This window comes from Bufo gargarizans, chromosome 1 (genome assembly GCF_014858855.1).
Source record: "Bufo gargarizans isolate SCDJY-AF-19 chromosome 1, ASM1485885v1, whole genome shotgun sequence".
NCBI lineage: Eukaryota > Metazoa > Chordata > Amphibia > Anura > Bufonidae > Bufo > Bufo gargarizans.
The window spans coordinates 394,486,030-394,503,711 of NC_058080.1; positions in this window are offsets into that span (position 1 = coordinate 394,486,030).

A 17,682-nucleotide genomic window follows, 5' to 3' on the forward strand; every position below is an offset into this window, starting at 1 on the left:
CCACATGTGTGACACTTTTTTGCAGCCTAGATGCGCAAAGCGGCCCAAATTCCTTTTAGGAGGGCATTTTTAGACATTTGGATCCCAGACTTCTTCTCACGCTTTCGGGCCCCTAACATGCCAGGGCAGTATAAATACCCCACATGTGACCCCATTTTGGAAAGAAGACACCCCAAGGTATTCCGTGAGGGGCATGGCGAGTTCCTCAAATTTTTTTTTTTTTTGGCACAAGTTAGCGGAAATTGATTTTTTTTTGTATTTTCTCACAAAGTCTCCCTTTCCGCTAACTTGGGACAAAAATTTCAATCTTTCATGGACTCAATATGCCCCTCACGGAATACCTTGGGGTGTCTTCTTTCCGAAATGGGGTCACATGTGGGGTATTTATACTGCCCTGGCATTTTAGGGGCCCTAAAGCGTGAGAAGAAGTCTGGAATATAAATGTCTAAAAAATTTTACGCATTTGGATTCCGTGAGGGGTATAGTGAGTTCATGTGAGATTTTATTTTTTGACACAAGTTAGTGGAATATGAGACTTCGTAAGAAAAAACAAAAGCAAAAACAAAAAAAAAATTCCGCAAACTTGGGCCAAAAAAATGTCTGAATGGAGCCTTACAGGGGGTGATCAATGACAGGGGGGTGATCAGGGAGTCTATATGGGGTGATCACCCCCCTGTCATTGATCACCCCCCTGTAAGGCTCCATTCAGACGTCCGTATGATTTTTTACGGATTCACGGATAAATGGATCGGATCCGCAAAACGCATATGGACGTCTGAATGGAGCCTTACAGGGGGGTGATCAATGACAGGGGGGTGATCAGGGAGTCTATATGGGTGATCACCCCCCTGTCATTGATCACCCCCCTGTAAGGCTCCATTCAGACGTCCGTATGCGTTTTGCGGGTCCGATCCATGTATCCGTGAATCCGTAAAAAATCATACGGACGTCTGAATGGAGCCTTACAGGGGGGTGATCAATGACAGGGGGGTGATCAATGACAGGGAAGTGATCAGGAAGTCTATATGGGTGATCACCCCCTTGTCATTGATCACCCCCCTGTAAGACTCCATTCAGACGTCCGCATGTGTTTTGCGGATCCGATCCATGTATCAGTGGATCCGTAAAAATCATACGGACGTCTGAATGGAGCCTTACAGGGGGGTGATCAATGACGGAGGTGATCAGGGAGTCTATATGGGTGATCACCCCTCTGTCATTGATCACCCCCCTGTAAGGCTCCATTCAGACGTCCGTATGTGTTTTGCGGATCCGATCCATGTATCAGTGGATCCGTAAAAATCATACGGACGTCTGAATGGAGCCTTACAGGGGGGTGATCAATGACAGGGGGGTGATCAATGACAGGGGGGTGATCAGGGAGTCTATATGGGGTGATCAGTGGTTTATAAAGGGTTAATAAGTGACAGGGGGGGGTGTAGTGTAGTGTAGTGGTGTTTGGTGCTACTTTACTGAGCTGCATGTGTCCTCTGGTGGTTGATCCAAACAAAAGGGACCACCAGAGGACCAGGTAGCAGGTATATTAGACACTGTTATCAAAACAGCGTCTAATATACCTGTTAGGGGTTAAAAAAATCACATCTCCAGCCTGCCAGCGAGCGATCGCCGCTGGCAGGCTGGAGATCCACTCGCTTACCTTCCGTTCCTGTAAGCGCGCGCGCCTGTGTGCGCACGTTCACAGGAAATCTCGGCTATCGCGAGATGACGCACGGATGCGTCCAGGAGGAATGAATCAACCACCTTCCGGACGCATCCGTGCGTTAGGCGGTCGGGAGGTGGTTAATCAATCTCTGCAATTGTCTGCTGTCCCAACATGCTGCAAAAAGGCCATTATTGTCCCTAGTCCGAAGAAATCACAACCAACCTGTTTGAATGATTATCTCTCTGTAACATTGACCTCAATTGTGATGAAGTGCTTTGAAAGGCTAGTCAGAGATAGAGATGAGCAAAGTATGCAAAAATTCAATTCTGCTGCTTCGCCGAATTTTACTAAAAAATTATCTTTGTGACGAATTACTCAGTCATGAAGCGCATTTATTTGTAAGTAGTGGGTGCAATTTCAGGGAGCAGATTCACGTCATTGTACCCCTCAGATGCCGTGTTCATAGATGATCGCGGCATCTGACAATAATAAAACTGTGTAAAATTTCAAAAAAAAACAATAAAATTATAATTACCTCCTCCATTTGCTCATGATGGGGTGGCCACCGACATCTTGGTTGAAGATCTGGAGCAAAATCTTGCACGGCCTGTTAACGTTGGCCGGCGTGTTAACTTCATACGTGACCGTGCACAGGATTTCGTGCAAGATCTTCAATCAAGATGGCATTGGCCGGCCTGTCACGAGCAAATGGATGAGGTAAGTACAAACCGGATTCCAAAAAAGTTGGGACACTAAACAAATTGTGAATAAAAACTGAATGCAATGATGTGGAGATGGCAAATGTCAATATTTTATTTGTAATAGAACGTAGATGACAGATCAAACGTTTAATCCGAGTAAATGTATAATTTTTAAGGAAAAATACGTTGATTCAAATTTTCACGGTGTCAACAAATCCCCAAAAAGTTGGGACAAGTAGCAATAAGAGGCTGGATAAAGTAAATTTGAGCATAACGAAGAGCTGGAAGACCAATTAACACTAATTAGGTCAATTGGCAACATGATTGGGTATAAAAAGAGCTTCTCAGAGTGGCAGTGTCTCTCAGAAGCCAAGATGGGTAGAGGATCACCAATTCCCACAATGTGTCACAACCAGACAGCTGAGAAGCTCTGACAGAAGCCTTTCAGAACCTCCACCTTGAGTTTTCTTTGTTGTGATGTTCAGTTCCTCATCTCGTTAGCCTCTCTCAGCTGTCATGTAGTTGGACTGGTTGCATCCCTTTAAATTCCGCCCCATTATGCATTACTGGGCGGCTTATACTACTTCCTGGAGTGTGTGTGCATGCTGGTCCTGTTTTGCAGTCTGCTACAAAGTTAAGTGCTGAACATTTATCTGTTATTTTCTGTTTGCTGGATCCCAGGTGACCCTGACTCCCTCCGTGTCTGGTGTAGGGAGCCGGTGGTCGTGTCCCCTCACTATTGTAGGGTGTTCAGGGGTTATACAGTCGAGGTACGTGGATATGCAACCATCCACCTCTGGGATCTTTGCATAGGCTGAGCAGCCAGGGAAAGTCTCAGGTCTTGTGCAGGGGTCTCCCTTTTGGTTCCTTAGCTTTGGATCCAGTGAGTCATATATGCATGCTGCTTTGTCTTGTTTTCTGTACACCGTCCGTGACATTATAAGCCGCCAAAACCGTCTCAAGCATGGATCCGGTTTCACTTTTGGCTGAACGCCTTCAGGGTCTTTCATTGGAGGTAGCTGATCTCCGCAGGACTTTTTCTCAGCTTCAAGTGACCGGTTCAGCTGGCGTTAATGGAGTTTGTTCTGAGCCTAAGATCTCGCTGCCGGATACGTTCTCCGGGGGTAGTGAGAATTTTGTGCGTTTTAGAGAGGCTTGCAAACTCCATTTTCGCCTTCTTCCCCATTCCTCTGGTGATGAGGAACGGAGGGTGGGGATCATTATATCGCTGCTCAGGGGTAACGCTCAGTCCTGGGCCTTTTTGCTGCCGGAGGGGGCACGGCCTCTCCGTTCAGTGGATGAATTCTATTTAGCCCTGGGTCAGATATATGATGATCCGGATCGTGTTGCTCTGGCTGAGTCTAGACTACGTCTATTATGCCAGGGTAAACAATCCGCAGAGATATATTGCTCAGAATTTCAGAGATGGACAGCTGATACTGGTTGGAATGATGCTGCACTCCGAAGTCAATTTTGCCATGGTCTATTAGAGGGATTGAAAGATGCATTTTCCTTTCATGAAAGGCCTATTTCCTTGGACTCTGCTATGTCTCAGGCCGTTCGTATTGACAGGCGTCTTAGAGAGAGAGGAGAGATCTCTCCTTCCTGTCATACTCAGTCCCAGGACACTGCAGCGGTCCCATTCTGTGCGCAGGGGTCTCAGTCGCTGTCAGCCCCTTCTGAGCAGGAGCCCATGCAGCTGGGGTTGATTGCTTCTGACAATAGAAGATTCAGCCCGCATGGGAGGGTTTGTTTTTGTTGTGGAGGTATAAATCATTTGGCAAATGTCTGCCCCTCTAGGAGATTCAGGCAGTTCTCTGGGAGTAATAAAGAAACAAAGAGGAAAAAATCTTTTAAAAATGTTCCGTCTGTTACTATTGGCAGGGTTGAGGCGGAAATTGAAGGTTTTCCGTTTGCTTGTAGTTCCCGTTTTGTACTGCCTGCTAGGGTGGCGCTAGAGAGCAAGAGCATTTTTTGTGAGATTTTTGTGGATAGTGGAGCAGCGGTCAATCTCATTGATAATCAATTTGCAATAACTCATGGTTTCCAGGTGTGCACTTTGGGAAAGGATATTCCTGTTTTTGCTATTGATTCCGCTCCACTTTCTCAGAAATCATTAAAGGGCATAGTTCACAATATCTGTTTAATTGTGAGTGATGCTCATGTTGAGGATGTGTCATGTTTCGTCCTTAGCGGTTTGCCTACTCCTCTAGTGTTGGGGCTACCCTGGCTCACTAAACATAATCCCACCATTGATTGGCAAGCGAGGCAAATAAATGGTTGGAGTGACTTTTGCAGAGAGAATTGCCTCACGACATCTGTTTCTGAGGTTGCTACTAAGACTGTACCATCTTTTCTCTCTGAATTTTCGGATGTCTTCTCTGAGAGTGGAGTTCAGGATTTGCCCCCGCATCGGGAGTACGATTGCCCTATTAATCTCATCCCAGGCGCCAAGCTGCCTAAATCTCGTTTATACAATCTTTCCCAACCTGAAAGGATCGCTATGCGTGCTTATATCTCTGAGAGTCTGAGAAAAGGACACATACGACCCTCGAAGTCACCTGTTGCCGCTGGTTTTTTCTTTGTTAAGAAAAAAGATGGTTCTTTAAGACCTTGTCTGGATTTCAGGGAGCTGAACAGTATCACTATTCGTGACCCTTATCCGCTTCCTCTGATCCCGGACCTGTTTAACCAGGTTGTTGGGGCTAAAGTCTTTTCCAAATTAGATCTAAGAGGGGCATACAACCTGGTCAGGGTCAGAGAAGGAGACGAATGGAAGACGGCCTTCAATACCCCTGAGGGCCATTTTGAAAATTTGGTTATGCCTTTTGGTTTGATGAATGCCCCAGCCGTTTTTCAACATTTCGTGAACATAATTTTTTATCATTTGATGGGAAAATTTGTATTAGTGTATTTGGATGACATTTTGATTTTTTCTCCTGATTTCAAAACTCATAAGGAACATTTACGTCAGGTCTTGCTCATTCTGCGGGAGAATAAATTATATGCGAAACTGGAAAAATGTGTGTTTGCGGTTCCAGAAATTCAATTTCTGGGGTTTCTTCTCTCCGCTTCTGGTTTTCGCATGGACCCCGAGAAGGTCCGCGCTGTGCTTGAGTGGGAGCTTCCTGAGAATCAGAAGGCGCTGATGCGTTTTTTGGGCTTTGCCAATTATTACAGGAAGTTTATTTTGAATTATTCCTCTATCGTTAAACCACTCACTGATATGACCAGAAAGGGGGTAGATTTTTCTTCTTGGTCGGTAGAGGCGCGTAAGGCTTTTTCTAATATCAAGGAGAGTTTTGCTTCCGCTCCCATCTTGGTGCAACCTGATATTTCTTTACCCTTCATAGTTGAGGTTGATGCTTCTGAGGTGGGTGTGGATGCGGTCTTGTCTCAGGGTTCCTCTCCTGCCAAATGGCGACCGTGTGCCTTTTTCTCGAAAAAACTCTCCTCCGCAGAGAGAAATTACGATGTGGGAGATAGGGAATTGTTGGCCATCAAGTTGGCTTTTCAGGAATGGCGCCATTGGCTAGAGGGAGCCAGACACCCTATTACCGTGTTTACTGACCATAAAAATCTGGCCTACTTGGAGTCAGCCAAGCGTCTGAACCCGAGACAGGCCAGATGGTCTTTGTTCTTTTCAAGATTTAATTTTGTTGTCACGTTCCGCCCTGGGGTTAAGAATGTGAAGGCAGATGCCTTGTCACGTTGTTTTCCGGGAGGCGGGAATTTTGAAGACCCGCGTCCCATTTTGGCCGAAGGTGTGGTGGTCTCTGCTCTTTTTTCTGAATTGGAGGCAGAGGTGCAGGCAGCCCAGTCAGAGGCTCCTGATCTTTGTCCTCCTGGGAGGTTGTTTGTGCCTCTCGCTTTAAGACACAAGATTTTTAAGGAACACCACGATACGGTCCTTGCTGGGTACCCGAGGGCAAGAGCCACACTGGATCTCATCGCTCGGAGATTCTGGTGGCCTGCGCTTCGTAAGTCGGTTGAGGGTTTTGTGGCAGCCTACGAGACTTGCGCTCGTGCCAAAGTCCCTCATTCACGGCCATCAGGTCCTCTCCTTCCCTTACCCATTCCTTCCCGTCCTTGGACACATCTGTCCATGGACTTTATAACGGACCTGCCTCGTTCCTCGGGGAAGACTGTGATTCTGGTGGTGGTGGACCGTTTTAGCAAAATGGTGCATTTCATCCCTTTTCCTGGTTTGCCCAATGCTAAGACGCTGGCGCAGGCATTTATTGATCACATTGTCAAATTGCACGGTATTCCTTCAGACATAGTCTCTGATAGGGGCACGCAGTTTGTTTCCAGATTCTGGAAGGCTTTCTGTTCTCGCTTGGGGGTTCGGTTGTCATTCTCTTCTGCTTTTCACCCGCAGTCGAATGGCCAGACAGAGCGCGTCAATCAGAATCTGGAGACATATCTGCGCTGTTTTGTGGCGGAGAATCAGGAGGATTGGTGTTCTTTTTTGTCCCTTGCTGAGTTTGCTTTAAATAACCGTCGTCAGGAGTCCTCTGATAGTCACCATTTTTTGGTGCATATGGGTTTCATCCGCAGTTTGGGACTTTCTCGGGAGAGGGGTCTTCTGGTTTACCTGATGAGGACAGATTCTCCTCGTCTTTGTCATCTATTTGGCCGTCTGAAAGAGGCCTTATATGTTTAAGTAAAAAAGAAAAATTGAAAAACAAAAGCTGAGTAATGCCTTAATGCATTATCTTTTGTGGCCAATTTCAATGTGATATGGCATAGCTATGATAAATTTTATGTTTGGAAAGCCCAGACCTGTCCACAGTTTTCATCACCCAAACTAACATTGAGAAAAAGAATTGTAGCTATAATACAGGAGCAGAAATGCACCCATATTATACTTACAGTGGATATAAAAAGTCTACACACCCCTGTTAAAATGGCAGGTTTCTGTGCTGTAAAAAATAATTAGACAAAGATAAATCGTTTCAGAACATTTTCCACCTTTAACCACCTCCCGACCGCCTAACGCACCGATGCGTCCGGGAGGTGGTTGATTTACTCCTCCTGGACGCATCGGCACGTCATCTCGCGATACCCGAGATTTCCTGTGAACGCGCGCACGCAGGCGCGCGCGCTCACAGGAACGGAAGGTAAGCGAGTGGATCTCCAGCCTGCCAGCGGCGATCGTTCGCTGGCAGGCTGGAGATGTGATTTTTTTTAACCCCTAACAGGTATATTAGACGCTGTTTTGATAACAGCGTCTAATATACCTGCTACCTGGTCCTCTGGTGGTCCCCATGTTTGGATCGACCCCCAGAGGACACAGGTAACTCAGTAAAGTCGCACCAAACACCACACTACACCCCCCCGTCACTTATTAACCCCTTATGAACCCCTGATCACCCATGATCACCCCATATAAACTCCCTGATCACCCCCCTGTCATTGATCACCCCCCTGTCATTGATCACCCCCCTGTAAGGCTTCATTCTGACGTCCGTATGATTTTTACGGATCCATGGATACATGGATCGGATCCGCAAAACACATGCGGACGTCTGAATGGAGCCTTACAGGGGGGTGATCAATGACAGGCGGGTGATCACCCATATACACTCCCTGATCACCCCCTGTCATTGATCACCCCACTGTCATTGATCACCCCTCTGTAAGGCTCCATTCAGACGTCCGCATGTGTTTTGCGGATCCGATCCATGGATCCGTAAAAATCATTCGGACGTCTGAATGGAGCCTTACAGGGGGGTGATCAATGACAGAGGGGTGATCACCCATATACACTCCCTGATCACCCCCTGTCATTGATCACCCCCCTGTAAGGCTCCATTCAGACGTCCGCATGTGTTTTACGGATCCGATCCATGTATCCATGGATCCGTAAAAATCATTCGGACGTCTGAATGGAGCCTTACAGGGGGGTGATCAATGACAGAGGGGTGATCACCCATATACACTCCCTGATCACCCCCTGTCATTGATCACCCCCCTGTAAGGCTCCATTCAGACGTCCGCATGTGTTTTGCGGATCCGATCCATGTATCCATGGATCCGTAAAAATCATACAGACGTCTGAATGGAGCCTTACAGGGGGGTGATCAATGACAGGGGGGTGATCACCCATATACACTCCCTGATCACCCCCTGTCATTGATCACCCCCCTGTAAGGCTCCATTCAGACGTCCGCATGTGTTTTGCGGATCCGATCCATGTATCCATGGATCCGTAAAAATCATACGGACGTCTGAATGGAGCCTTACAGGGGGGTAATCACCCATATACACTCCCTGATCACCCCCTGTCATTGATCACCCCCCTGTCATTGATCACCCCCCTGTCATTGATCACCCCCCTGTAAGGCTCCATTCAGACGTCCGCATGTGTTTTGCGGATCCGATCCATGTATCCATGGATCCGTAAAAATCATACGGACGTCTGAATGGAGCCTTACCAGGGGGGTGATTAATGATAGGGGGGTGATCAGGGAGTGTATATGGGTGATCACCCCCCTGTCATTGATCACCCCCCTGTCATTGATAACCCCCCGTCATTGATCACCCCCTGTAAGGCTCCATTCAGACATTTTTTTGGCCCAAGTTAGCGGAAATATATAAATTTTTTTGTTTGTTTTTTCTTACAAAGTCTCATATTCCACTAACTTGTGTCAAAAAATAAAATCTCACATGAACTCACCATACCCCTCACGGAATCCAAATGCGTAAACATTTTTAGACATTTATATTCCAGACTTCTTCTCACGCTTTAGGGCCCCTAAAAAGCCAGGGCAGTATAAATACCCCACATGTGACCCCATTTCGGAAAGAAGACACCCCAAGGTATTCGCTGAGGGGCATTTTGAGTCCATGAAAGATTGAAATTTTTGTCCTAAGTTAGCGGAAAGTGAGACTTTGTGAGAAAAAAACTAAAAAAAAATCCATTTCCGCTAACTTATGCAAAAAAAAATAATTCTATGAACTCGCCAGGCCCCTCATTGAATACCTTGGGGTGTCTTCTTTCCAAAGTGGGGTCACATGTGGGGTATTTATACTGCCCTGGCTTTTTAGGGGCCCGAAAGTGTGAGAAGAAGTCTGGGATCCAAATGTCTAAAAATGCCCTCCTAAAAGGAATTTGGGCACCTTTGCGCATCTAGGCTGCAAAAAAGTGTGACACATCTGGTATTGCCGTACTCAGGAGAAGTTGGGGAATGTGTTTTGGGGTGTCATTTTACATATACCCATGCTGGGTGAGAGAAATATCTTGGTCAAATGCCAACTTTGTATAAAAAAATGGGAAAAGTTGTCTTTTGCTAAGATATTTCTCTCACCCAGCATGGGTATATGTAAAATGACACCCCAAAACACATTCCCCAACTTCTTCTGAGTACGGCGATACCAGATGTGTGACACTTTTTTGCAGCCAAGGTGGGCAAAGGGGCACACATTCCAAAGTGCACCTTTCGGATTTTGCAGGCCATTTTTTACACATTTTGATTGCAAGGTACTTCTCACACATTTGGGCCCCTAAATTGCCAGGGCAGTATAACTACGCCACAAGTGACCCCATTTTGGAAAGAAGACACCCCAAGGTATTCCGTGAGGGGCACGGCGAGTTCCTAGAATTTTTTATTTTTTGTCACAAGTTAGCGGAAAATGATGATTTATATTTTTTTTATTTTTTCCTTACAAAGTCTCATATTCCACTAACTTGCGACAAAAAATAAAAAATTCTAGGAACTCGCCATGGCCCTCACGGAATACCTTGGGGTGTCTTCTTTCCAAAATGGGGTCACTTGTGGGGTAGTTATACTGCCCTGGCAATTTAGGGGCCCAAATGTGTGAGAAGAACTTTGCAATCAAAATGTGTAAAAAATGGCCTGCGAAATTCGAAAGGTGCACTTTGGAATATGTGCCCCTTTGCCCACCTTGGCTGCAAAAATGTGTCACACATCTGGTATCGCCGTACTCAGGAGAAGTTGGGGAATGTGTTTTGGGGTGTCATTTTACATAAACCCATGCTGGGTGAGAAAAATATCTTGGTCAAATGCCAACTTTGTATAAAAAAATTGGAAAACTTCTCACACATTTGGGCCCCTAAATTGCCAGGGCAGTATAACTACCCCACAAGTGACCCCATTTTGGAAAGAAGACACCCCAAGGTATTCCGTGAGGGGCATGGCGAGTTCCTAGAATTTTTTATTTTTTGTCGCAAGTTAGTGGAATATGAGACTTTGTAAGAAAAAAAAAATATTAAAATAAAATCATCATTTTCCGCTAACTTGTGACAAAAAATAAAAAGTTCTATGAACTCACTATGCCCATCAGCGAATACCTTAGGGTGTCTACTTTCCGAAATGGGGTCATTTGTGGGGTTTTTCTACTGTCTTGGCATTGTAGAACCTCAGGAAACATGACAGGTGCTCAGAAAGTCAGAGCTGCTTCAAAAAGCGGAAATTCACATTTTTGTACCATAGTTTGTAAACGCTATAACTTTTACCCAAACCATTTTTTCTTTGCCCAAACATTTTTTTTTATCAAAGACATGTAGAACAATAAATTTTGCGAAAAATTTATATATGGATGTCGTTTTTTTTGCAAAATTTTACAGCTGAAAGTGAAAAATGTAATTTTTTTGCAAAAAAATCGTTAAATTTTGATTAATAACAAAAAAAGTAAAAATGTCAGCAGCAATGAAATACCACCAAATGAAAGCTCTATTAGTGAGAAGAAAAGGAGGTAAAATTAATTTGGGTGGTAAGTTGCATGACCGAGCGATAAACGGTGAAAGTAGTGTAGTGCAGAAGTGTAAAAAGTGGCCTGGTCATGAAGGGGGTTTTAGCTAGCGGGGCTGAAGTGGTTAATGTGACCTATAAACTGTACCACTCAATTGAAAAACAAACTGAAATCTTTTAGGTAGATGGAAGAAAACAAAAAATAATAATGTAATATAAGTGTGCACACCCTCTTATAACTGGGGGTGTAGCTGTGTTCAGAATTAAGCAATCACATTCAAAATCATGTTAAATAGAAGTCAGCATACACCTGCCATCATTTAAAGTGCCTCTGATTAACCCCAAATAAAGTTCAGCTGCTCTATGTCATGTTTTCAAAAAATTTCTTAGTCGCATCCCACAGCAAAAGCCATGGTCCACAGAGAGCTTCCAAAGCATCACAGGGATCTCATTGTTAAAAGGTATCAGTAAGGAGAAGGGTACAAAAGAATTTCCAAGGCATTAGATATACCATGGAACACAGTGAAGACTGTCATCATCAAGTGGAGAAAATATGGCATTTCTTCTCGTCTTTATGAAAAGACGAGAAGAAAACTGGTGTGGGAGGCTACCAAGAGGCCTACAGAGACATTAACCTGTTCCGGACACATGACGTACCGGTACAGCATGATCTCCCGGTATTTAAGGACACATGACGTACCGGCACGTCATGTGTAGTTCCGATCACCGCAGCCCGGCGGGCAGTGATCGGAACAAGGTGCCTGCTCAAATCATTGAGCAGATACCAGGGGACAATGCGCGGGGGGTGACCCCGTGACCCCCCATGTGACACTCCCCCCCCCCATGTCTGCGGTTTGCGGCTTTTACATGTGTCAGCAGGCGGTGGTGCCATCAAGCCCCTCTGCGGCTGTAGGGGGGATCCGATGGCATGGAAAGCAGCACGATGCCTTCCTTAGGCATTGGCGCTGCCTTTCTGTGAGGAGCCTGTGACATCCAGCCCCCTGGATCTCCCAGGCCCGAAGCTGTATGAGTAATACACACTGTATTACATATACAGCCAATGTATTCCAATACAGAAGTATTGGACTGCATTGTAAAGGGGATTAAACCCCCAAAAGTTAAAGTCCCAAAGTAAGACAAAAAAAAGTGAAAAAAAGTGAAAACATAAAGTTTTCCCCCAAAAAATTGAAAGTAAAAATAAACAAAAACTTCATTTTCCCCAAATAAAGTAAAATAAAATTGGTAAAAATTAGGGAAATAAAAAAAGTAGACATAATAGGTATCGGCGCGTCCATATCGACCGGCTCTATAAACATATCACATGAACTACGTAACCCCTCAGATAAACACCGTAAAAAATAAAAACTGTGCTAAATAAACAATTTTTTTGTCACCTTACATCACAAAAAGTACAGCAGCAAACGATCAAAAAGGCTTATGCCCACCAAAATAGTACCAATCTAACCGTCACCACATCCCGCAAAAAAAAAGAGCCCCTACCTAAGACAATCGCCCAAAAAAAAACAAAAAAACTATGGCTCAGAATATATAGACACTAAAATATCATTTTTTGGGTTTAAAAAAAGCTGTGTAAAACTTAAGTAAATCTAAAAAAGGATACATATTAGGTATTGCCGCGTCCATAATAACCTGCTCTATAAAAATATCACATGACCTAACCCCTCAGGTCAACATCGTAAAAAATAAATATATAAAAACTATGTAAAAAAAGCCATTTTTTGTCAACTTACATCACAAAAAGTGTATAGCAAGCGATCAAAAAGTCATATGCACCCCAGAATAGTGCCAATCAAACCGTCATCTCATCCCGCAAAAAATGAGACTATACCTGAGATAATCGCCAAAAAACTGAAAAAACTTTGGCTCTCAGAACATGGAGACACTAAAACATGATTTTTTTTATTGTTTCAAAAATTTAATAATTGTGTAAAACTTACATAAATAAATAAAAAGTATACATATTAGGTATCTCCGCGTCCGTAATAACCTGCTCTATAAAAAATACCACATGACCTAACCCCTCAGATGAACACCGTAAAAAATAAAAAATATAAACTGTGCTAAATAAACAATTTTTTTGTCACCTTACATCACAAAAAGTACAGCAGCAAACGATCAAAAAGGCGTATGCCCACCAAAATAGTACCAATCTAACCGTCAACTCATCCCGCAAAAAAAAAGAGCCCCTACCTAAGACAATCGCCCAAAAAATAAAAAAAAATATGGCTCAGAATATATAGACACTAAAATATCATTTTTTGGGTTTTAAAAAAGCGGTTATTGTGTAAAACTTAAGTAAATTTCAAAAAGGATACATATTAGGTATTGCTGTGTCCATGACAACCTGCCGTATAAAAATATCACATGACCTAACCCCTCAGGTGAACATCGTAAAAAAATATATATATATAAAAACTATGTAAAAAAAGCCATTTTTGGTCAACTTACATCACAAAAAGTGTATTAGCAAGCGAACAAAAAGTCATATGCACCCCAAAATAGTGCCAATCAAACCGTCATCTCATCCCGCAAAAATAATACCCTACCCTCACCAAACACATGAGCAATATGGGCTGGGCATAGCATTTCTACAGTATAGATCCGCAAAATACGGATGACATACGGATGTGTTCCGTATTTTTTGCTGACCCATTGACTTGAATGGGGCCTTGGACCGTGATTTGCGGACAACAATAGGACATGCACTACTTTTTTGCGCAACGGCCATGCAGACAAATGGAAACGAAATGCACACGGAGTAACTTCTGTATTTTCTACAGCCCCATTGAAGTGATGGTGCATACGGTCCGCAAAAAAACCGGAACGGAAGCGGAAATAAAATACGTTTGTGCGCATGAGCCCTAAGGGTCATAACATTTTTAACTTTTCTTTTGGTGTAGCGGTATATAGCGGTATCTTTGTTCCATAGAATTTATTGAGAAGCAGTAAAAATATTTCTTGGGATGTAATGGAAAAAACATAATTCTACCATTTTTGGGTTTCATTTTTATCGTGTTCACTGCTCTAAAAATGAGTTTGCGATTACAGAGATACCACTGTTATCGCCCAAAAACTGAAAAAAACTATGGCTCTATGACTTTGGAAACACTAAAACATGATTTTTTTTGTTTAAAAAATGAAATCATTGTGTAAAACGTACAAACCGGATTCCAAAAAAGTTGGGACACTATACAAATCGTGAATAAAAACTGAATGCAATGATGTGGAGGTGCCAACTTCTAATATTTTATTCAGAATAGAACATAAATCACGGAACAAAAGTTTAAACTAATAAAATGTACCATTTTAAGGGAAAAATATGTTGAATCAGACATCTGGGGAACGAGGAGACCAGTTTCTCAAGTTTAGAAATAGGAATGCTCTCCCATTCTTGTCTAATACAGGCCTCTAACTGTTCAATCGTCTTGGGCCTTCTTTGTTGCACCTTCCTCTTTATGATGCGCCAAATGTTCTCTATAGGTGAAAGATCTGGACTGCAGACTGGCCATTTCAGTACCCAGATCCTTCTCCTACGCAGCCATGATGTTGTGATTGATGCAGAATGTGGTCTGGCATTATCTTGTTGAAAAATGCAGGGTCTTCCCTGAAAGAGATGACGTCTGGATGGGAGCTTATGTTGTTCTAGAACCTGAATATATTTTTCTGCATTGATGGTGCCTTTCCAAACATGCAAGCTGACCATGCCACACGCACTCATGCAACCCCATACCATCAGAGATGCAGGCTTCTGAACTGAGCGTTGATAACAACTTGGGTTGTCCTTGTCCTCTTTGGTCCGGATGACATGGCGTCCCAGATTTCCAAAAAGAACTTCGAATCGTGACTCGTCTGACCACAGAACAGTCTTCCATTTTGCCACACTCCATTTTAAATGATCCCTGGCCCAGTAAAAACGCCTGAGCTTGTGGATCTTGCTTAGAAATGGCTTCTTCTTTGCACTGTAGAGTTTCAGCTGGCAATGGCGGATGGCACGGTAGATTGTGTTCACTGACAATGGTTTCTGGAAGTATTCCTGAGCCCTTTCTGTGATTTCCTTTACAGTAGCATTCCTGTTTGTGGTGCAGTGTCATTTAAGGGCCCGGAGATCACGGGCATCCAGTATGGTTTTGCGGCCTTGACCCTTACGCACAGAGATTGTTCCAGATTCTCTGAATCTTCGGATGATGTTATGCACAGTTGATGATGATAGATGCAAAGTCTTTGCAATTTTTCGCTGGGTAACACCTTTCAGATATTGCTCCACTATCTTTCTGCGCAACATTGTGGGAATTGGTGATCCTCTACCCATCTTGGCTTCTGAGAGACACTGCCACTCTGAGAAGCTCTTTTTATACCCAATCATGTTGCCAATTGACCTAATTAGTGTTAATTGGTCTTCCAGCTCTTCGTTATGCTCAAATTTACTTTTTCCAGCCTCTCATTGCTACTTGTCCCAACTTTTTGGGGATTTGTTGACACCGTGAAAATTTGAATCAACGTATTTTTCCTTTGAAATGATACATTTACTCGGATTAAACGTTTGATCTGTCATCTACGTTCTATTACAAATAAAATATTGACATTTGCCATCTCCACATCATTGCATTCAGTTTTTATTCACAATTTGTTTAGTGTCCCAACTTTTTTGGAATCCGGTTTGTACAAAAATAAAAAAAAAGTATACATATTAGGTATCGCCACGTCCGTGACAACCTGGTCTATAAAAATACCACATGATCTAACCTGTCAAAACTGTGCCAAAACAGCTATTTATTGTTACCTTGACTCACAAAAAGTGTAATATAGAGCAACCAAAAATCATATGTACCCTATACTAATACCAACAAAACTGCCACCCTATCCCGCAGTTTCTAAAATGGGGTCACTTTTTGGGAGTTTCTACTCTAGGGGTGCATCAGGGGGGCTTCAAATGGCACATGGTGTCAAAAAACCAGTCCAGCAAAATCTGCCTTCCAAAAAACGTATGGCGTTCCTTTCCTTCTGCACCCTGCCGTGTGCCCGTACATCAGTTTACGACCACATATGGGGTATTTCTGTAAACTACAGAATCAAGACCATAAATATTGAGCATTGTTTAGCTGTCAACCCTTACTTTATAACTGGAAAAAAATATAAAACATGGAAAATCTGCCAAAAAATAGAAATTTTGAAATTGCATCTCTATTTTCCATTAATTCTTGTGGAACACCTAAAGGGTTAACAAATTTTGTAAAATCAGTTTTGAATACCTTGAGGGGTGTAGTTTCTACAATAGGGTCACTTTTTTGGAGTTTCTACTCTAGGGGTGCATCAGGGGGGCTTCAAATGGGACATAGTGTCAAAAAAACTGTCCAGCAAAATCTGTCTTCCAAAAGCCTTATGGCATTCCTTTCCTTCTGCGCCCTGTCGTGTGCCCATACAGCAGTACACGACCACATATGGGGTGTTTCTGTAAACTACAGAATCAGGGCCATAAATATTGAGCTTTATTTGGCTGTTAACCCTTGCTTTGTAAGTAAAAAAAAATTATTAAAATGGAAAATCTGCCAAAAAAGTGAAATTTTGAAATTGCATTTCTATTTTCCATTAATTCTTGGGGAACACCTAAAGGGTTAATAAAGTTTGTAAAATCAGTTTTTAATTACCTTGAGGGGTGTAGTTTCTTGAATGGGGTCATTTTTGGGTGGTTTCTATTATGTAAGCCTCACAAAGTGACTTCAGACCTGAACTGGTCGTTAAAAAGTTGTTTTTTTGAAAACTTCTGAGAAATTTCAAGATTTGCCTCGAAACTTCTAAGCCTTGTAACGTTCCCCAAAAATAAAATGTCATTCCCAAAATGATCCTAACATGAAGTAGACATATGGGGAATGTAAAGTAATAACTATTTGTGTAGGTATTACTATGTAATGGCCACAAGTTCCTGCTCGCCGTGGATGTGCCCACAGACAACGACAATGAGGGTGGGGGGGGTGGGGGGAAGGGGGTTAGGCCTCTTTCACACTTGCGTTGTCCGGATCCGGCGTGTACTCCACTTGCCGGAATTACACGCTGGATCCGGAAAAACGCAAGTGTACTGAAAGCATTTGAAGATGGATACGTTGCCATAGTAGGAGCGGGGAGCGGGGGAGCGGTTTACTTACAGTCCTCGCGGCTCCCGGGGCGCTCCAGAGTGACGTCAGAGCGCCCCATGCGCATGGATGACGTGCCATGCAATCACGTGATTCATGCGCTTGGGGCGCCCTGACGTCACTCTGGAGCGCCCCGGGAGCCGCACGGACGGTAAGTATACTGCTCCCCGCTACACTTTACCATGGCTGCCAGGACTTTAGAGTCCCGGCAGCCATGGTAACCACTCTAAAAAAGCTAAACGTCGGATCCGGCAATGCGCCGAAACGACGTTTAGCTTAAGGCAGGATCCGGATCAATGCCTTTCAATGAGCATTAATTCCGGATCCGGCCTTGCGGCAAGTCTTCAGGATTTTTGGCCGGAGCAAAAAGCGCAGCATGCTGCGGTATTTTCTCCGGCCAAAAAACGTTCCGTTCCGGAACTGAAGACATCCTGATGCATCCTGAACGGATT